The sequence below is a fragment of the Dipodomys spectabilis genome, unplaced genomic scaffold, assembly GCF_019054845.1.
Source record: "Dipodomys spectabilis isolate Male_0828 unplaced genomic scaffold, ASM1905484v1 ptg000009l, whole genome shotgun sequence".
Taxonomy (NCBI): Eukaryota; Metazoa; Chordata; class Mammalia; order Rodentia; family Heteromyidae; genus Dipodomys; species Dipodomys spectabilis.
In genome coordinates, this window is record NW_024870686.1 from 6,864,040 (window position 1) to 6,886,113 (window position 22,074).

At 40.7% G+C, this 22,074-nt stretch overlaps 1 protein-coding gene and 1 non-coding gene across 5 annotated transcripts in view; both read right to left on the reverse strand.

Annotated features, from left to right (window-relative positions):
• The window catches only part of Rbpms (RNA binding protein, mRNA processing factor), a 176,788-nt gene that overhangs the window by 102,158 nt on the left and 52,556 nt on the right, over positions 1-22,074 (reverse strand). The window lies entirely within an intron of this gene.
• On the reverse strand, positions 10,905-11,006 carry LOC122127854. Its single transcript, XR_006151309.1, has one exon. It is a non-coding gene; the product is annotated as a U6 spliceosomal RNA (small nuclear RNA).

A 22,074-nucleotide genomic window follows, 5' to 3' on the forward strand; every position in this document is an offset into this window, starting at 1 on the left:
ATCATTTAATAATTAAAGGCCTTAGGGGAGATTATCAGACATAGATTAGAGTCTCAGTACTGCAGAGGACTAGTCAAAACCATGTGTTGCAGGGCTGGGAAAGTGGCATGCATGAGGCCCTGGGTTTGATTCCTCAGCATCACATAAGCAGAAAATGCCGGAAGTAGCGCTGTGGCCCAAATGGTAGAGCGCTAGCCTTGAGCAGAAGAGCTGAGGAACAGCGCCCAGGCCCAGAGTTCAGGCCAGCACACTCCACTTGGGGAACATGGCTCTACTGCCAACTTCAGCTATGCAATGCCTTCTTACTAACCACCCACAATGCTTGACAGTTTGAACTACAGAAAATCTAAGAGTCACAGAACTCGGAAGCTTGTCACTAAAGTATCCAATAGATATTTAGGATTCTTATTCTTTCCTATAAGACTGTGATAAGCACCCTGGAACTTGGCAACAGGCAGTATCAGTTAAATGAACTACATGACAGAAGGTAGACTTGGATCAACAAACTACAAAGGACACACGTAAAAGGCCTTATAACCCAAGGATATTTTTCACACAAATGGGTGCATGTAAGAAGAAATAAGGTGTGCACAGTGGCTGAGATCATAGTTCAAGGCCAGTCCTGGAAGAAACTTTGAGAGATTCCCTCTTAACCAATGAAAAGCTGCCCATTGCTAGGCATGGTAGCTGAAACCTGTAATCCTAGCTACTAGGAGGTAGAGACTGAAGGAATCAGGGTGGCATAAAACTTCATCATCCTCGATGCTATTCAATGGCCAGGTGCCTGACATACCCAGCGACCTCAGGAAGCACACACAGGGTGGCAGCCCAGGCTGACTCAGTTAAAAAGGGAGACCATGTCTCTAAAATAAGCAAGACAGAAAGGGACTGGAAGCCTGCATCAAATGGCTACATGGCTGCTTTACAAGCATGAGGTCCTGAGATTAACATTCAGCAGTGCCAAAAATAACTGGGCATGGTAGCATGCTTGTCAACCTAACCATGGTGGAAAGTGTACACAGATGGATTGAGGTCTGGGCTGAGCTGGACATCAATGTGAGACCCTAGTCAAAAACTGAGGAAAGCAAAAAGGGATGGGAGCATGGCTGGAGTGGAATAGGGCCTGCCTACCAAGTATGAGGCTGGGAGTTCAAGACCCAGTACGTCTACCATGACTTCACCACCACACCACCATCACAACCACCACCAAGGACATTAACAAATTCTTTGAGAGGTAGCTGGTAATTCCCTCCCTTCAGTGTAGGCTGCCTATGGTAGCTCAAGTCTGATGAGCAGAATATAGCAACAGTAACAGTTCATAATTTCTGTAATGAGACCAGAAAGGACAGGTGGCTTTCAGAGAAGCCACTCTGAATTGTTTGCTGTGCAGAAAGCAAGTTGCCACTAATACTTAAGATGCCCGATTGCAAAAGGTCCACACATAAGGAACCAATGTCTCTCACCAACAGGTAGATGAGCATGTCATCTTGGAAGCAGATCTCCTAGCACAGTCAAATCTCTGCCAAAATTGTCTTATGAAGCTTTGAACTAAATCCACCTGCATAAAGCTGTTCTTAAATTCCTGATCCTCACAAACTGTGAAGAAATGAATGTTGTTTTATGATGCTAACTTTTAACATTTGTTATAGTTGTTTCAAGAAGTAGCTGGGTATGGTGCTTCAGGCTTGTAATCTCCAATGTTCAGCAGGAGGGTGAGGCAGGAGGATCACAAATTCAAGGCCAGCCTGGACTACCTGGTGAGACACTGTCTCCTACATACCTCCCTACCACCAATAAAAGAATTAAGTAAGTTAACATATTAAGCTCATGAAATGCAGTGCTTAGATTATAGTAAGAGCTCAAAAACTGCTTATCTACATTTTCAGTGGCTTACAGCTCACCAGGAACATACAACAATCCTAAAACTGGCTGCACAGAACAGCATTATAGAGCTGTTACACAGAGAAAGGGGAAGTACAGTAAAGGAGTTAACTATTTCATACGTTGAACTGCAATAGTATTCTCACAATCTGCTCGCCTCACCCCTGCTCACCTGTACCCGTATTTCCATTTTCCCTCTACTTTTGTCGAAGGTGGAGTGGATTAACTTCACCTCTCTCATTTCATGCCACTTCTCAGATTTAAAGAAATGAAAACAAAGACTCATAGGTTTAGGTTTACGTATTCTTGCCAAGGAAATAGAAAAGGGATTGGGGGGGGGGGGGGGATTGGGGGGCGGGTAAATAAACTGTGAAGTAATGTCAGACAGATCAATCTCCAAAGCATACTTGGACAGAATCACATTTATCCTTTCCTTCTTTATTTTGTGTGTATGCTCATATTGGGACTTGAACTCAGTACCTGGGTGTTTTCACAGTACCACTTGAGCAACAGCTCCACTTCCAGATTTTTGGTGGTTACCAGAGTTAAGACTCTCATACACTTTGAGCTGGGTTTGAACTGCAATCCTTGTGTCTCAACCTCCCCTTTCCTACCTACTTTAAGGGTAAAATTCAAAGAGAATTAACTTCCTGAACAAGTAGCAGCATTTAGGATATCTGAAAAGTGTAACTTTATAACCTTTCTAATGTATTAATTACTGCTTGTTAATAAATATTCTGGCCACATTATACCTTGATTAAAATCTGTATCTGATTAGATCATCTCATATAATAAAAAAATAATGACATACTAATGCTGGCAAAGATGAAAAGAAACAATTTCTCATACATACTGCTTGTGGGTACAATTACCCTAGAAAACACTAGGAGTTTCTTATCAAACTAAATATGCTAATTACCACACAACCAGTCTAAACTCTAGTTACTAGTATGTATCCCAGAGAAATGGTCACACAAAAAACCCTGTCACAAATGTTTACAATAATATCCAGACAGGCAGCAAACTCCTTCCAAAGCAGGTGGGATCACAGATGTACGCCAGTGTGCCCAAAGGAAGTTTTAATTCTAATCGACAAGAACTCCCAAAAAAAAAAAAAACTCACATATACTCATACCTCTAAATATAAAAGCAAAAACACTAATTTGAAAAGATAAAGAGTCAAGCCCACTAAAAGCCACAGAACAAACATGCAGGCAGGTTACATTTTGTAGCAGTGGCTTTGATGAGTTCACTAAGAACTCACACTTTTCAAACAACGCTTTCATAGGGAAAATTCTCTCAGTATTTGTTTGCCTTTAAAATTAACACATAAGGGGGGGAGGGGAAGATGGGAAGGGGAAACAGAGGAGGAGGCAACAATGCATGACAACAAATGTACTCATTATCTTGCCCATGTAATTGTAACCCTTCAGTACAGTATTTTCACAATAAAAAAATGCATAAAATTAGCCCATAAGCAGATATACAAAACTGTTATAACAGCCCATTTTAAGTTATCTACTTCTTCTAGTTCACAAATGTGTTTAAGTATACAAAGCCCAGGGCTTTAAGAGTACTGTCAATGTATGTTGCTATATATGACAGTCTGATACTGGGATCTTTGGCTTTTCAATATCCTACTGCAGAAAAGCTTATAATGAGTGAACGAACAAATGAACAAAAAGAAAGGAAGGCAGGAGGGATGGGGGGAGGTAGGAAAAGACAGAATAAAGAAGAGAAGGGAGGAGAGGGAGAGAAAAAGTATCTCCAGAGAAAGCAAACCACTTTTTTTTTTGTCAGTCCTGGGGTTTGAACTCTGGGCTTGGGTGCTATCCCTGTGCTTTTCAGCTCAAGGAGAGCACTCTACCGCTTGAGCCACAGCGCCACTTCCAGTTTTCTAGTGGTTTATTGGAGATAAGGGAGTCCCACAGACTTTCCTGTCCGGGCTGGCTTTGAACCTCAATTCTCAGATCTCAGCCTCCTGAGTAGCTAGGATTACAGGCATGAGCCACTGGCACCCAGCTAGCAAACGACTTTAAAACTGAGTTACTCTCTTAGCTTTTCCAACAGTAGGCATTTCCAGAATCAGAATGTAATCAATGTTAATTTATAACCAATATCTACTACCCTATTAGAGAAATTACCCTCCACTACAGATACACTTGTCTGACCTAATAACCACCTCTAATTATGTCAATTAACCATTTATATAATGATTGGATCAAGTCAATAAATTTAGGGGAGGAGGGAATACTGAGGTTTAAATTCAGGGCCTCATGGTCACTCGGCAGGTGTCTACTACCAAGCCACATCCCTCAGCCCTTTCCTATACCGGTCATTTGTGACACAGGGTCATACTTCTGGCCTGAGTGTGGAACCTGACAGTGATTTTAAGCTTATCATATCATGGCTAGGATGACAGGCACACACCACAATACCTAGATCTTTTTCTGTTGAGAAACTCTGGAACTCTGCCTTGGCTGGCCTGAATGCCTGGTCTTCCCAATTTCACCTTCCCATGTAGCAAGGTCCACTGTGCCCAGCTACTAGCTACTGACTGAAGGTGGTGAGAGTTCCTGAGCTTTTCTGCCCAGGCTTGGAATCAAACCACAATATTCCTCATCTTGGCCTCTCAACTAGCTAGGATTAGAGTCTAAGTCACTGCTGCCCAAAAGGCTTATATATTAGATGCGCATGTGACTATGGAGATTAAGACTTCACATGACTCACTTGTGTTCAGAGCAATAAGATGGATCACAAATGTCAGGAATTTAAAAAAAAAAAAAACCACCAATGTTGAGTTGAAATTGAGAAGTAACCTAGGTTAATGAGTATAAGTGCTTTCGAATAAATCTAAAACAGTTTTTTCAAGTTTAAGATATTTAATCTGCGTTCTCCCAGCACTGTGGAATTGGTCAGTGACTACAATGGAAAGAGATCATTAAATTAAGCCCGTGGTTTAGATTATGTTTCGTTAAGGCCTAAGTAAGCAATGAGCTTTCTCTGGGTCTGTTTCCTGATTTTTAAAATCAAAGTATAAGAGCTGACCTGCAGGTTCCATTATGAACCTGAAAGTATACTGAAAAGAAAGGCTTTTGTTAAAATCATGCCAGTCACTCAGTCAAGAAAACTTGTTCTTGCCACCAAAAGCCTTTCATTCAAGCAACATTTCATTATATATTCATTTAAATTTAAATTTGATTTTATTTTTATTTGCAGCTCATGCAATAATTCACAGAATGGTATCGTAGCCAGCCACAATTTAAAGAGTTGCCTGAATTAAACAAGGTCAATGGGCGGCAGAAGTACTGATGAATAAGTATGTAGCCATTTTATCACTCTGACAACTGAAAAAAATGTACCTCAATTGTTTTATTTTTATCTTCTCCTTGTGAACAAATTATATAGTGCTTAAGTATGGGAATTCTGGAGGCAATGCCCAGACCTATTAGCTAAAACCAGCTATTAATTATTGAGGCCTCAAATTCCTCTTCTGCAAAATGGGAAAATACTAACAACCTGACTTCTAGGTTAAAAATACTCAACAATAATATCTGGAAAACATTTAGGAGCACCTGGCACAGATAAAACTTGAAATAATGTTTGTTAAGTAACAACTTCTACCTTTGCCAGCTTTTGCTGGCAAAATCAGAAAGAACAAAATGAAATACACACTTGGTTTCATTCAGGCAGCTGAATATACTTTGAAAAGTTATCCGAAATAGTGCTTTAATAACTACTTAGGGAAAAAGACCACATTAAAAAAAATCACATCAAAAAGACAAATACTTCATTGTTAATACTGGACTTCCAATGTGAAATGTTTTTATGGGGGTGCATTATGGGTTGGGGGCCTTGCACGTTAGTCATACCTCTGGCCCTTTACGCTTATTTTTCAGTCAAGAGTCTCATATTTTGCCCAAGGATGGACTTGGACCACCATCCTCTGATTTCTGCCTGCCACAGGAACCATGGCACCCAGCTTGGTGAAATGTGTCTTCAGGTCATCAACTGTCAGGAACTTGGCATTCCTTTTCAACGTTTAACACAGTAATGAGAATATGGATTTGTAATCTAATATATTTGTGAAGAGCACAGACAAACCTGTGCATTTTACCGGGTCAGTATTTTCCATTGTGTGAATTTCAAGCAGCTTAGGTGGTTTCCAGGACTGTTCTCTCCAATGGAGAAAGAACTCACAAAACTGTCAGAACCTGGGGGCCTGTGAAGGATCGTTGAGAGTGGACATGACTTGGCCTGTCAGTGATCTATCTAGTACCTGGTGTGCCAGCTCAGCTGTGGCCAGAACACAGACCAAGATATGTGTGGGCAAAACAGCTCTCCAAGTGCCAGAGAGTCTGAGTTCTAATATGACCAAATAAAGTCACAAGCAGCATCGCAGAGACACAGTTCTATTGTGCCAAAGCTCTCAATCACTACTCCAAGTGCCACGTCTAAGCTATTGTAATTTATTTGGTTCTTAGTGGAGGAAATTTCCAAATCTAAATATAATAGAAAACAACATCAGAAATCTGAATTAGTATATGTAGACACAAAAGTACAATATAACTATGATTAAAAAGAAATCTTTCTAGGGTGGTTAATAGTACACTGTGCAATACTTGTCTGGGCTGGCTGAAAAAGGGTTAAAGGTACTATAAGCAGAAGAGATGAAAATGTATCTTTAACCTTATACTTCTCACCAGATGCAGGTGGTTGATGCCTATAATCCTAGGTACTCAGGCAGCATGCATGCATGCATGCACACATACACACCCCCAAAAGAAAACTTACACTTCTCAAGTCCACATGCAAGGAATGTAGGACAAATGACCCATCAACTTCAGGTGGCCCTTTAGGGCTAGTCATAAAGTCCAGTAGGGTTTGAACTTAAGGCTTTACAACATTTGCTCAGTGATAGGCAGATGCTTTACCACCTGAGTCATGCCCTGAACATTTTCATCCCAGTAACTTTACCTGTGCCAGAAAGTATACCACACACACACACACACACACACACACACACACACACACACACACACACACACACACGTTAAAAAACAGAATGAAGACGAGCTGGTGGTTCACACTGGAGCTCCTAGCTACTCAGGAGGCTGAGATCTGAGAATCACACTTGGAAGCCAGTCAGGGCAGAAAAGACCATGAGATTCTCTAGTAAACTACTCAGAAAAGGCCACAAATGACATTGTGGCTCAAGTGGTAAAGCACTAGCTTTGAGAAAAAGAATCTCAGGGACAGTGCCCAGGCCCCCAAGGTCAAGCTCTAGGACTGGCACAAGAAAATAAAAACAACAAAAACAGAATGAAAATCAGATAAAGCTGCGTACAGTGGCACATACCTGTAATCCTTGATAGTCAATTAGAGGAAGAGGATGGCAAGTGTGAGGTCAACCCTGGCTCCTTAACAAGTGTGTCTTGAAGCTCATACACCATTTGGGGTGAGAACACACACACACACACACACACACACACACACGCACGCACGCACGCACGCACACACGCCTGTGCGCGTACTTTTCTAACATTCCAGTCAACACCACTAGCAGGCATCAGTGCTTAACTAGATCAAGACAAAATTCCTGAGTGTCTAATCTTCATAGGCTATACTGGGTTAATCTTTTTTTTTTTTTTGGGGGGGGGGGGGGGGGGAGAGAAGGTCAGGTTGTGGGGCCTGAACTCTGGGTCTGGGCACTGTCCCTCAGCTCTTTAGCTCAAGGCTAACGCTCTACCACTTGAGCCACAGTGCCACTTCCGGCTTTTCTTTTTGCTTATGTGGTGCTGAGGAATTGAACCCAGAGCCTCATGCATGCAAGGCAAGAGCTCTATCACTAAGCCATCTTCCCAGCCCCTATACTGGGTTAATCTTAACACCACACCTGGCTCATTTCAGAATAAAGTCTTTCCTTTTCTCATTTTGACTTGGAGGAGGCTCTTCGACTTCTGTAAGACCCATTTGAACTCTCTTTCTCCAAGAAAGCAGCTCCCTGGCTGCTCCAACTCTTTCTTGTCTTCTGGCTCTTCTGACACTGTGTTGTCTTTCTGTACACTCACCACTTCCTCTGTCCGTTCACAGGATTTAGTTAAGTCCTTTACAATCATAAAATGCATTTTATACATCTGTCATTATAACTTTAAACTAGGGATCTAGTTTTATGGAATTAAGTTTCCTTGTGCATCTGACATTTATGAATGACACACAACTTGGGCAAAGCTGTAGTTGGATGGTATTCTACCTAATTTAGTCATGTATGTAGACACACACACACACACACACAGAATAGTCTGTGATATGTGAGAGTCTGATATGTATGTTTCTCTCTCCAAGAAACAAACATGCAAGCTTACTTGCCAAGCTAAAAGAAACTAGAGTTATTGTTGGATATTCAATATCCCCCAAAACATATATTAAAGAAATACTCAGAGATGTGAACTGGTGAAGCAGATCATGAGAGCTGTAACCTAATCATGGCTCATCTCATTGATGCTACATAATTCGATGGCATTACTGGGAGACAGCAGAAGCTTGTTGGTATGACCTGAAAGTGACAGATTCTTTGAAAGGTGTGTCATGTCGCAGGCCCCTCTCGGCATGATTTTCTTAGCTGCCACCAAGTGAGCAATTCTACTCTACCACCAGCCTCCCACCACAATGTTTTCTATCCTGCGTCGGGTTCAAAACCAATGGAGTCACCTAACAATGGACTGTTTTACAATCCAGCATTGCCTCTTTACTACTGCTGGGGCATGTGAGAGAAAACAAAGGTGACAACATAGTGAACATGTATCAGAAAGTTAGTTTGTGGCAAAAAAAGAGTCCTTATGGTTGCCAATTTCCTAAACATCTGGATGGCAAGAATACACAGTGTCTGATGTAAAGTCAATTGCGCCAGGCACTGGCGGTTTATGCCTATAATCCTAGATACTCAGGAGGCTGAAATATGATGATCACCATTCAAAACCAGGCCAGGCAGAAAAGAGCCATGAGATTCTTACCTCCAATTCACCACCCAAAAGCTGGAAGTAGGGTATGGCCCAACTGGTAGAGCACCAAGCTTGAACAATAAAGGGAAGAGACAATGCCCCGGCCTTGAGTTTAAGCCTCAGTACAGACAAAATGAATGAACAAATGAATAAATGAAAAATAGGAATTTTTTCTTGGGTGTGGGGGAGTTATTAGATTTTTAACACAGGGCCTCTTACTTGCTAGGAGGCCCTTGACCTGAACCTCAAGCTCATCCCTATCATACTATTCTGATACAGTGGAAATGACTAATCTAATCAGTCATATTTGGGAAAAACAATGGATATAGATACACACTGCCATCTTCTCAGGCAACATTTCTAGGTCTCAACACACAAGCAGAATTCATTTGTACCTCCTCCGCTTCCCTATGGTGTAGCTTTTGTGAGAGCTCCTCTTGCCAAGTGCCACAGGACCTGGGGGAGATTTGGCTGATCCTGCAGCAGAGGCCAATGAGCCTGGCCGAGAGTGAATCTCACACAGACAGAATAATTAGCTCCTTTCATGAGAGACATTTGCAAGTTTTATGAGGCATATCTGAATTTGTTTTGAAGGAAATCATTAAATGTGTGGTTAAAGCTGCCGATACCATGAACTTTCACTATTGTTTCTTGACTGAAAATAAGAATAATTTTCCTGTGAAAATGTAATTATTTTCTGGGAAAATAAATGTAGATTGCTGGGACACTCCCTTGGAAATTTTCTCTTTACTCTCTTTACTCTTTACTACTTATGAAAACATATAAAACTGTTTGTTCAAACTTGAGTGTGCATATTATCATACCATTTTAGTAACTAGAATTCAATTCTGGTTGAGTAGATCTAGTGGGGCTTGACATTCTCCACTTCCATCTGCCAGGTCCACAGACCATGCTACTCAGATTCTACACAAAGAGTGGGCCAAATTCAATATGCAGAAGGATTCCAAGGAAGATCAAGAGGTTTATTAAAAATGAAGATTCTTGGTCGCCACTCTGAGATATTCTTAGTAACGGTTGGGCCCTAGAATAAGCAATTTTAAATGAGGACCCTAAATGACACTGATACAGACAGCCCACTGAATGAGAAAGACTCCTAGAAACCTCAAACAATTACTAATCAAGGTGGGTTTTTGTTTTGTTTTTTTTTTTTGGGGGGGGGGGTGGTTGTGGGGCTTGAACACAAGACCTGGGTGCTGTCCCTGAGCATCTTTTGCTCAGATAGCATCTGCCACTTTGAGCCACAGCTTCACTTCCAGTTTTCTGGTGATTAGTTGGAGATGAAAGTCTCACTGACTTTCCTGCCTGGACTGGATCTGAACAGTGATCCTGAGGATTACAGGCAGATTGATCAAGTTTAATGTCTCTCTTAGGAACTTCTGGGAAAGACAAGGCAGCATTTATGCCAAGTAACCGTATGGTGAGAGAATAAAAGATTAAGAACTAACTGGTTAATTCATGATTTGCTCTCTAAGATTACAATGCAAACAGGCACTGGCAGCTCATACCTGTAATCCTAGTTGCTCAGGAGGCTGAGGATCATGATCTGAGGATCCTGATTCAAAGCCAGCTCAGGCAAGGAAGTCCTTGAGACTCTTATCTCAATTAACAGCCAGAAACCAGAAGTGGAACTGTGGCTCAAAGTGAGAGAGTACTATCCTTGAGCGAAAAGGGCTCAGGGATGGTGCCCAGGCCTTGAGTTAAGGCTCTAAGAACATGAACACCAACACAAAAGATTAGAGATACTGACATTTTAGGGAGGAAAAGGGATGTTTTGACTAGTAAACAATAGCTAGTAAGTATAAAAAGGTTACTTTTAGACAAAAAGCACAAGCATACTTCCTACCACATAAGCAGTATAATCTCACATCCCACATTCCAGTTGGTTTTTTGTTTTTCTGTTTTTTTACTGATCCTATCTACGTAGGGGAAACGTTATTTAGGCCCTGGGCATGGGACTGGCAGAGGCCAAGCTGGCTCTCAGGGGCAACCAATGTTACTGGAAAAAATATGGACACACGAATTTGTGTGTCATCCTTTGTACATGGACCATGTTAATATTCTCTTGTATCGTTCAATTTTTGTAAGTGGGCTGACAAAGTGAGCAAACATTCCACATTCTTGAGCTTGTTAGCCATTTAAGTCCTGTCTCCCTCACCCCCATCCTTTATTTTTTTTAGATAAGAGATCCCATAAAAAATAGGAGATCCTACTTTTTGTTTGGGCTGACTACACACTTCAATCTTACCTCTGTGTCTTGTATAGGTAGGACATCTTCATGCCCAGAGCTTGTTTTCTGGGATGGTCTTGCAAATAAATGAATTTTTAAAAATGTTATCTTTCTATCTACAGCCTCATAAGTTGGCAAGGATTACATAGGTGTACTATGTGCCCGCCTCGTTTGTAGAGATGTGTGTCCTGCTAACTTCCACTGGGCTGCTTGGGCTGGCCTCAGACTGTGATCCTCTCAGTCTCTTGTGTGCCCATCAAGGATCTGACATTAAAGGTATGCAATACAATGCTTGGCCCTTAACAGTTCTCAGGAACACCATACGTTTTCATGATTAAGTACAATGATGTAAAATTTGTTTTTAATTCGATTTAACTGAACTCAGTGAAATATATCCTGTTGTGATCTCTTAGAAGTTTGGTCATGTTAAGTCTCCTTGTAAAGGAAGAAGGCAGTGAGAGGAAGGAAAGCACTTGCATAGGTGATCTAGTCTAAGCCGAGTTCTGTGGACTGAAAATCACACCTTGACATACGGAATAGACAACTACCTACCATCAAACAGGAGTTTCTAGGTTAACGGCTTTTCCTAGAAATACACTGCTCTTGTCTGTAGTCCATGTCTTAGAGGATAGAAATTCTGCATTAACAATTTGATCTTTTTGTGTGTGTGTGTACTGGAGCTTAAACTCAGGGCTTTAGCTTTTTCCCTTAGTTTTTTCACCCAAAGCTGGCACTTTGCCACCTGGGCCAGTTTGTTTTTTGTTTGGTCACTCGAGGGGCTTGAACTCTGGGCCTGAGCCCTGTCCCTCAGCTCTTCAGCTCAAGGCGAGCGCTCTACCACTTGAACTACAGCACCACTTCCGGTTTTCTAATGGTTTATTGGAGCTAGAGTTGCACTGACTTTCCTGCCCGGGCTAGCTTTGAACCCTGTGTCAACAGCTTGAGTAACTCCTGATATACATCAAGTTTATTATTCAGGAGCAAGCACTGACAGGACATAATGTGAGCTTGAGGAAGTAGGGGAAAAAACAGTTTCAATCTAAAGGCACAGGAATGGCAGGTTTGACTCTAAAGACCAACAAAGGCCGAATTTTTTTTTTGGAGGGGGGGGGGGGGGGGTCAGTCATGGGCTTGAACTCTGGGCCTGGCTGCTATCCCTGAGCTCTTCAGCTCAAGGCAAACACTTTGCCACTTGAGCCACAACTTCTGGTTTTCTGGTGGTTTATTGGAGATAAAAAGTCTCAGACTTTCCTTCCCAGGCTGGCTCTGAACCATGATCCTCATATCTCAGCCTCCCGAGTACAGGTTTACAGGCATGAGCCACTGGCACCTGGCGAGCCCAGACTTTTGAAGTGTGAAAAGCCCATGTCTGCTAGAGCCATTTAGGAATGGCTGAGGAATCCAGGGCCTGTTCAAGACTCCAAGATGGAAACATTCCTTTTGGCTTTAAAGTAATTAAATCTCTATCTCCAGGGCATTTAAAGCAGTCACACGCACACATAAGACTATACATTTAAATAAGTGAATACACACACACACACACACACACACACACTGTTTTTAAATAAATACATATATTGAAGTATAAAGTTTTTTTTTTTCCTGAAACGGAAAACTCCATAAAACCAAAGTGACAATAATGTAATCATTACATTTATCTGCGTTATAAAAGCTTATAAACGTTTAGAACTTGGTTATTTTTTTCATTGTAATGTAGCTCTGGAGATATTATGGAGCACTTTATGTGTCAATTTCTTTTTTAAAAAAAATTTTTGGGTCCGGTCGTTGGGGCCTGAACTCTAGGCTTGGGCACTGTCCCTCAGCTCTTCAGTCCAAGGCTAGCGCTCTACCACTTGAGCCACAGTGCCACTTCTGGCTTTTTCCTTTTTTCTTATGTGGTGCTGAGGAATCGAACCCAGAGCCTCATGCATGCAAGGCAAGCGCTCTACCACTTCCTAGCCCTTATGTCTCAATTTCTAACCACTCAAGTGTCATCACTTGGGAGCTCCAAGCCAACAAACAGCACAAGTGCAGGCACACATGGTGTTCTAGACACAGCCTCCAGCCCTATCAGAAGTGACTTCCTCTAAGGAGGATCACACCCTCCCTTTCCAAGTCCATTTCTGATGTAAAGAGTAAAAGAATACACGGACTATGTTAAAAGCCATCCTGTATTTCTTCCTACCACACTAAAAGTCTACCTGGTAGAGAGCAGCAAACCCAGCAACCACCTATACATCTCCATTTCAGGCTGATTTGTTTAATAATTAATTCTTAATAACCAGCAAGGAAGTGATTTCACACTCTGCCTCTAAGGCTTTTAAAAGCAGTCCACTTTTAAACAAATAGTAAAATGCTGGCTAGTTCACCATGCCCCTAACTAAAAAGTTATCTAAATGTGACAATGTAAAGTTTAAAGCTTAAATACATTCATCCATCTTCTCATTTTAAGAGAGAAGTTATTTGGGAAAAGGAAACCATGTTATTAGTTTATTCTGATGTGGCAACCTGACTTCCATCTGTGTCCCTAGAAGTACCTCAACTTGTTTAAAAGAAAGATAAACTGTTCTTTAAAAAGGATTGGAGCACTGTTTCTAAACAGGACATCCTGGTTGACTTGAAGTGTAACTCAAAGTAAATTGTAATTTTTCATCATTTTTAGTTGAAACCAAATCCTACCCATAAAACCAGACTCTGGCCCTGAAGAAGTTCTTTCTAAAACAATGGAAAAGTACTCTGGAAGTTAAAATGCCTAAGAGACGCAGAGAAGCAGGAAGCCTTGGGATCTGGCCTCAAGTCTTCCTGAGCTCCTCCAATGAGTCACCTACTACTCATTCCAAGATGAAGAACAGGTGACAAGGCTTGCTTGCTTCCATTACCTCTCCATATGAGGAGAGGTAATGGAAGACCAACTTTGAGAACCAACAGCTAAGAGAAAAAGGAAACATTACTGAAGTTGCTACAGGAGATCAGAAAAAGGGACTAAAGCAGAAAAGGAAGATCTCCTCTGTTTCCTTATGTTTAAAAAAGCCTAAATTTGAATGTGTTATAAAGTTTGATGGTTCTTGTGGTCTGGGTTTGTTTGGATTTTTTTTGGAGGGGTGGTTTTGGTGGGGTTTTTTTTTTTCCCCCAGTATCTTCTTTTCTCTTCTTTCATTCCCAATTAGTCTCAACAAAATGCTTTGAAGTTACACATGCCACATGAGAAACTGTTCGAAAGGGATTTATATTGTAGATCCTGGACTGTTGGCCAGAAGAAATGTTCCATTTGCTACCCTTCCTATCCATACAATACAGTGCACCAAACCTCCAAATTTTGGAGCTTGAGTTTACAGGGGCTGGCAGGTAAACCAGGATGATCTACAAAAGGGAAAGTTCAGAGGATTCCCACCATGAATACTGTCTTTGGTGGTTTTGATAAAACAGGACATGGAGAAGAAATGGACACTATATAGAGTGAGTTGTGTAATACTTGACAAACATACCACCAAGCATTTTATTACCTCCATTATTTATTTAATCCTAACTCCAACTAGGTGAACTAGGTAGGCCCAATCTCCATCTCCATTTGGTAGACATAGAAATGAAGGCTCAAAGAATTTTGTTCAACGAAAGTGTAGAACCCAGAATAAGCTTGATTCCTAAGTCCAGGAGCCCAACACCCACCATCTGCACTCGACCTGTTGTGAGATACACCTTTCCAAGTTCTTCGAAATTTCTACACACCCCTGCTGTTAGCATCTGAAAAGTCTTGATAGAAACTTGATAGGAGTGCTTGAGAGTGCTTGAGAGCAACCACACCTAGCTTATTTTGTCTGATCTACTATGATTTTAACAGTGGGCAATACAATTGTCAACAAGCTCAGTAATTTTTGTTTGTTTTCTGTGTTAGAGCCCTACTACTTCCAATAGCATGTGGAATTTCAGAGCAAACTTAGACGCTCTGAAAGGTTCGTCTGGTTGATGAGGCAAGAGATCAAAATACACTTAGAAGCTTTAGAAATCTCCTTTTTATGTCAGATCTATAAGCTATGATCTAGGGGGAAAAAGATGTAATCACAAATGAGTCATGCTAATGGCATTGTGCTAAAATCTTGCCAAATAAATATCACTTATTTAAAAAAAAAAAAAAAAGGATTAAGGCTAAGCACTGGTGGCTTATGACTATAATCCTAACTCCTCAGGAGGCTGAGATCTTAAGGATCTAGGTTCAAAGCCAGCCCGGGCAAAAAAGTCCATGAGACTCAAATCTCTGATTAACCACCTGAAAACTGAAGTGAAGCTGTGACTCAGAGTGGTAGAGTGCTGGCTTGAGCAAAAGAGCTTAGGGACAGCATCTAGAACCTGAGTTCAAGCCCCACAACTGCCACCACCACCAACGAAGAGCAAATGTAATACTGGTAATGTAAGAAAGTCTAAGATTCCATACTGGGTGGGGAGAGAAGAACAACATTAATTTCATATATTTACTTATATAATTCTAAAAGGATATATCATAATCAAAGCTGTCTGAAGGCCTTTCTCCCTCGTTTCCTTGGTTTATTTTTATTTAGTTTTTGAGGCAGGGTTTCATTTTGGGGGCCAGGCTGGACTACAACTTGCTTCATAGTCCAAAATGGCCTCAAACGAACTCTAATACTCCCAGTTCAGCCCCCTCAGGTGGTGGGATTACAGGTATGTACTAAAATGTCTAGCTGGAATGCCTTAAAACCATTTATAGAGTCCAATGGCTATATGATGAAGGTGAGTTGGCTTCATCTGTTGCCGAGTATTCACAGTTAACCTAATTCACTACAAGTAATAGTGTACACTTCAGAACCAACCACCCATTTACCCCACTATTATTTTATATAGTAATCATGTCAGGTAGACACACAATTTTTTATTTATTTTTTGTTTTTTTGTCGGAGGTTTAGCCTGAACTCTGGGCCTAGGCGCTGTCCCTCGGCTCTTCAGCTCAATGCATGCACCCTACCACATGAGCCACAGGGCCACTTCCAGCTTTTTCTGCTTATGTGGTGCTAAGGAATCGAACCCAGGGCCTTATGTATGCAAGGCAAGCGCTCTACCACTGAGCCACCTTCCCAAACCTAGGCACACAATTTTTTTAAAGTCACATGCTAGTAAGGATTCTATAACTATTTCTGGCAAGTCCTTTGACGTCTACTTTATGACTTTTTTTTCTGCACTAGAGTTTTAACTCTTAATTGCAAGCCTCATCTCAGCCTCCTAAATGGCTAGGATTAAAGGAGCACAGGGCTCACTGGGGTCTTTCTATGTTGGTATGTCAACATCTTCTAACAAGTAGTTGTCATCTTATATTCCAAGATTGCTGTTTACATCTCAGGTTATCTTGTAGGTAACAAGAGAGGACAGAGACTTCCACTATATTGGGACACGTGTTGGTCACATCTGTAATCCTAGCTACTTGACAGGTGAAGATCTAGAGGATCACAGTTGGAGGACAGCCATAGCAGAAAATTAGCAAGACCCACATCTCACTCAGTAAGCTGAGTATGGTAATGAGTGTGACCCCAGCTATGTAGTAGTTATGAGGAGGACTGCTGTGTAAGTAATCAGACAGGAAAAGTAAAATATAACAAGAGAGACTACCTTTAAAAACAACCAAAGCAAAAAAAGATCCAGGAGTATATATAAATTAAGCAATAGCATACCTGTCTAACAAGTATGAGGGAGTGCGTTCAAACCCCAGTACTTCACCAACCACCCCACCCACCCAAGAATAAAAAGGGAGAAAGAAAAAAGAACCTAATGAGCATGAACCCACCATGCCTATCATGGATCACTTTTAAGGTTTTTAGTATGAGACAAATAGATGTCTATTATGTTTAGGACAATTTCATACTGCATTATTCTAAACGTTATTTAATTCAGAGAGGACTTCATTGAGGGTTAAACTTACAGCCCTGCACTTAACTAGGTAGGAGTTGCACCACTTCAACCATGCTCCCAAGCCCATTTTGCTTTAGGTATTTTGGAGACAATATCTCAGTCATGGCCAGTCCTGCCTGAACTTCATTTTTCCTGTATGTAATATGGAATTTTTAAATAGTTTATTATGATTAATGGTTCCTTCTAGATAATTTCTATTTATAATTCCTCGAAGATGGGATGACAGGTCTTCCACAATGCCAAGTTCTTTATTGATATGGAGGTCTCACAAAGTGTTTTCCCAGGAAGATCTTTAATCCATCTTTAACCACCTTCCAAGTAGCTCAGATTACAGGTATGATCTACTACACCTCACATTGTCATCCATTTTAAAGCTAGGCTTTAACCAACCTATTTGTTAAACCTAAATAAAAATAGAAAACAGTGTAGAAATATTTTTAGTCCTTAAGTTTTTGAGTAACAAGTATGAAACAGAGCAGCCTTACTTTTATTGTTTGCTGATCTTAATTCATATTTATTAAAGGTATAAACTATAAAAATTTTAATATTGTGAGACTTATACAATGTACTGAATGGTCAAATCTACTTCACTGATTAAATACAAAAAAGAAGAGGCTGATCCTAGGAGCTTGGCTCAGGTCTAAGAACACTTGCCAAACAAGCATGAGGCCCTGTTCAAATCCCTATACTGCACCTCCTTTCCCCCTCAAAAAAAAAAGTTGTTGGATGTGGTGGCTCAAGCCTATAATCCTACCTACTTGGGAAGTGGAGAACAGGGACGCAAACTGAGGTAAAGATTGTTAGACTCAATCTCATTTTGAGCAAGGTAGCTCAAGTGTGTTATCTAAGCCGGGGGAGCACAATGAGTGCAGTAGTGAATACCTGTCATTCCCAGCAACATAGGGAAGCACAGGTAGGAAATCAAAGCCCAGGTTAGCCTGAGTATAAAGCAATAGCCTATCTCAAAAATAATGGTAAAAGGGCCGGGCACCAGTGGCTCATGCCTTTAATCCTAGCTACTCAGGAGGCTGAGGTCTGAGGATCATGGTTCAAAGCCAGCCTGGGCAAGAAAAGTTGTGAACGCTTATGTCCAATTAACCACCAGAAAACTGGAAGTAGCACTGTGGCTCAGGTGGTAGAGCACTAGCTTCGAGCTAAAGAGCTGAGGGAGAGCACCCAGGACCCGAGTTTAAGGCCAATGACCAAAATCAACAAAAAATAATAATGCATCCCTCCCAAACCTAACAAACCAATTACTAAATGGACAAGGGAACTAAAGAGGGACTTCTCAGATGAAGAAATAAAAATGGCAAAGAAACACATGAGGAAATGTTCATCATCCCTGGTGGTGAAGGAAATGCAAATAAAGACAACCCTGAGATACCACCTTACCCAGTCAGAATGTCCCACATCCACAAATCAGCCAACGACAAATGCTGGAGGGCATGAGGAGAAAGAGGAACCCTATTACACTGCTGGTGGGAATGTACACTTATACAACCACTTTGGAAAGCAGTCTGGAGGGTCCTTAGAAAGCTAAAGATTGACCTCCCTTACGACCCAGTCATACCACTTCTAGGTATCTACCCTGAACAACAGGAACCAATATACAAGGACACGTGCACCTCCATGTTTATTGCAGCACTGTTCACAATAGCTAGGATATGGAAACAACCCAGATGTCCCACCACAGATGAATGGATCCAAAAATTATGATATCTATACACAATGGAATATTATGCAACCATTAGAAATGACAAAATAATGGCATTTGCAGGGAAATGGATGGAGCTAGAAGGAATCATGTTGAGAGAGGTAAGCCAAGAGCAAAGAGACAAATGGCACATGGTCTCCCTGATAAGTCCTGCTAAATCCAAAATGTTAGGTGATATGACAAAATTAACAGGACTTAAGAAACAAAGAACTCCCACTCATCTGGTCGAACCACTACTAAATATCCCCATGCTGCTGATCACATGTATAGTGTATATGTGTATACTGTTATATGTTATAGACTGTGATAGACAATTTGCTCCAGGAAAGTCAGAATGAACTTGTGACTTTAAATGAGCATCATTATTCCACAATACTGTGAAATTTGGGAAATTATGTAATCACTTAATCACAATTTAAAAAAAAAAAACCTCGGGGAAGGTAAGGAGGGAAGGGATGGTAAGGGGAAAACAATGGGGTGGGTAACAATGCTCAATAGGAAGTGTACTCATTACCTTGCTCATGTAACTGTAACCCTCTGTATAGTATCTTTACAATAAAAAATTTTAAAAATAATAATAATGCAAAAAGAGACTAGAGGTATGACTCAAGTAGTAGAGCCCTCTTTTAGCAAGTTGAAGATCCTCAGTTCAATCTCAACATCATCAAAAAAAACTAAGAAGAAAATTATCTCGAAGGAACCACTAATCATAATAAACTATTTAAAAGTTCCATATCACATACAGGAAAAATGAAGTAAGTAACAAGACTTACTTCAAGGAGCTAATCTTTAGAAGTTTTGATCTAACAGTCAAAAGTGTAAAATATTAGTATGAAAATCACATCTTCAAGAAACAAAAAATTGGCTGGGAGGGTGGCTCAGTGGTGGAGTGCTTGCCCTGCATACATGAGGCCCTGGGTTCGATTCCTCAGCACCACACAAGCAGAAAAGGCCAGAAGTGGCACTGTGGCTCCAAGTAGTAGAGCACGAGCCTTGAGCTGAGGGACAGTGCCCTGGCCCAGAGTTCAGGCGAGGAGAGAGAGAGAGAGAAAGAGTTGGGGGGGGGGGGGGGAGAGAGAAACAAAAAATTAAATGGCAGAGGAAAAAGACAAATATTAAAACTAGCCTGGTGCTGGTGGCTCCTCCTCAGGTGGCTGAGATTTGAGGATCACGATTCAAAGCCAGCCTAAGTAGCAAAGTCCCTGAGACTCTTACCTCCAATTCACCACCAAAAAACCAAAGCGGCGCTGTAGCTCAAGTGGTAGAGTGCTTGCATTGAGCTGAAGAGTTCAAGGACAGCACCCAGGCCCAGAGTTCAAGCCCACAACCGACCAAAATAACACCAACTGTGGTATCAAGCTTCAACAGAGAATTATTTTTAGGAATAATTAGACTATTGACTTAATGTATAGAAATGGAATTTATAGTTCTTCAGAAAATAGATAAACCAACAAAATAATCTGATATTATTCTTATGAGTGATCTAAATTTCTGTGTATCTGGCTATTTTTGTCATTACATGTATTTCTTTAATACTTAAGGGAAATAAGATTTACCCCACAAAACTGTTGATTTGCCCTTTGCTGTTACTGCTTCCTGTAGTTAATTCATCTTTCTAAAAACTATACCTTATTCTTTCAGACACTCCTTTTGGTCAGGTTTTGACCAGGTAAGTAAATGTATTAGGTAGAAAGTGAGAATGAAAAATCAAGGTCTATTTTCAACTACAAAAGCTACAATATGCCGGGCGCCAGTGGCTCACGCCTGTAATCCTAGCTACTCAGGAGACTGAGATCTGAGGATCATGGTTCAAAGCCAGCCCGGGCAGGAAACTCCGTGAAACTCTTATCTCCAATAAACTTTCAGAAAACTGGAAGTGGTGCTGTACTCAAGTGGTAGAGCGCTAGCCTTGAGCTGAAGAGCTGAGGGACAGCGACCAAGCCCAGAGTTCAAGCCCCACGACTGACCCAAAAAAAAAAAAAAAAAGCTACAATATTATTTTCTATGGGTCATAGGCTAAACTATACCAGATTGCTAGACTTTCTGGCCAATCATAATACAACTATGAGTTCACACAAAACATCTAAACTCAGGAGGATCCTTTCTCTTGTTAAGGAAACAAAATCTTAGAAGCACTTTTGTTGTTTAGACCTTAAAAATTTCCTCACAGCATAGAAAGGATCCATTGGCAATAAAGCTGATCAAAAGATTAAGATCCACAAGGGCCTTTGTATTCTTAATGTGTTCATAAAATAAAAGTAAGTCAAGGCAGAATTTATAAGTCACAACAAAAAACCCTTTTAGAAACCATTTTGAATCATTCAATAGATCTTATGCTTTAAAAAATTTGTTCTTGCCAAGTATGGGCAGCTTATGTCTGTAATCCTAGCTATTCAGAAGGCTGAGATCTGAGGATCACAGCTCAAAGTCAGCTCAGGCAGGAAAAGTCCACCAGACTCTCATCTCCAATTTACCACCAGAAAATTGGAAGTGGCACTGAGGTTCAAGTGATAAGAGTGTTCACCTGGAACTGAAGGAACAGTGCTCAGGCCCAGAGATTCAAGCCCCACGACCAACAAACAAAAACTGTTCTTTGGGCTGGGGGAATGGCTCAAGTGGTAGAGCATGTGCCTAGCATGTTCAAAGTCCTGGATTCAATGCTTAGTTACATGCCCCTCCCCCACTCTCGCCAAAAAAAAAACCTACAAATCTAAAAAAAGAACAAAATTTTGTTCTTTGAAGAGCCATCAGGTTGGCTACATAAGGAGTTAATAAACCTAAATTTTCTGTCTCAGCTTGTTTTTTTACTTATTTTTATTATTTTACAATTGAAAGCAGCAGAAATAAAACCACAATGAATAGCAAAATGTGAAAATTGTGTACAGCTAGCTATAAATGTGGGTCCCTTCAGATATTCATTATGTCCACTGTAAGCAATGATTTGTTGTTTTAAATAATAACAAGACAGAAGTCAAGTACATAAAGAATTTAATTTAGCATATAACATGTTGTGTTTACTATATGCCAGGCCACTGCTCAAATGTTTTATAGATAACCCGATAGCTCAAATTCACAATTCTAACGGGTAAAAGATCTGAAAAGCCTTAAGCTGGTGTTTTGGGGAGGGGAAAGAAATCTACAAACTCACTGGATGGCAAATGATATTAAGTGATATGAAACTATAAAGTTATCCTACATAGTGTAAAGATTCTTATTTCATTGCAGAAATATTCATGTGCTTAACTACTGACCTTGTATTTCTAAAATTTATCTTTTAAATCTGAGTCTGAAAAACATATCTCCAGATATGTTGTCTA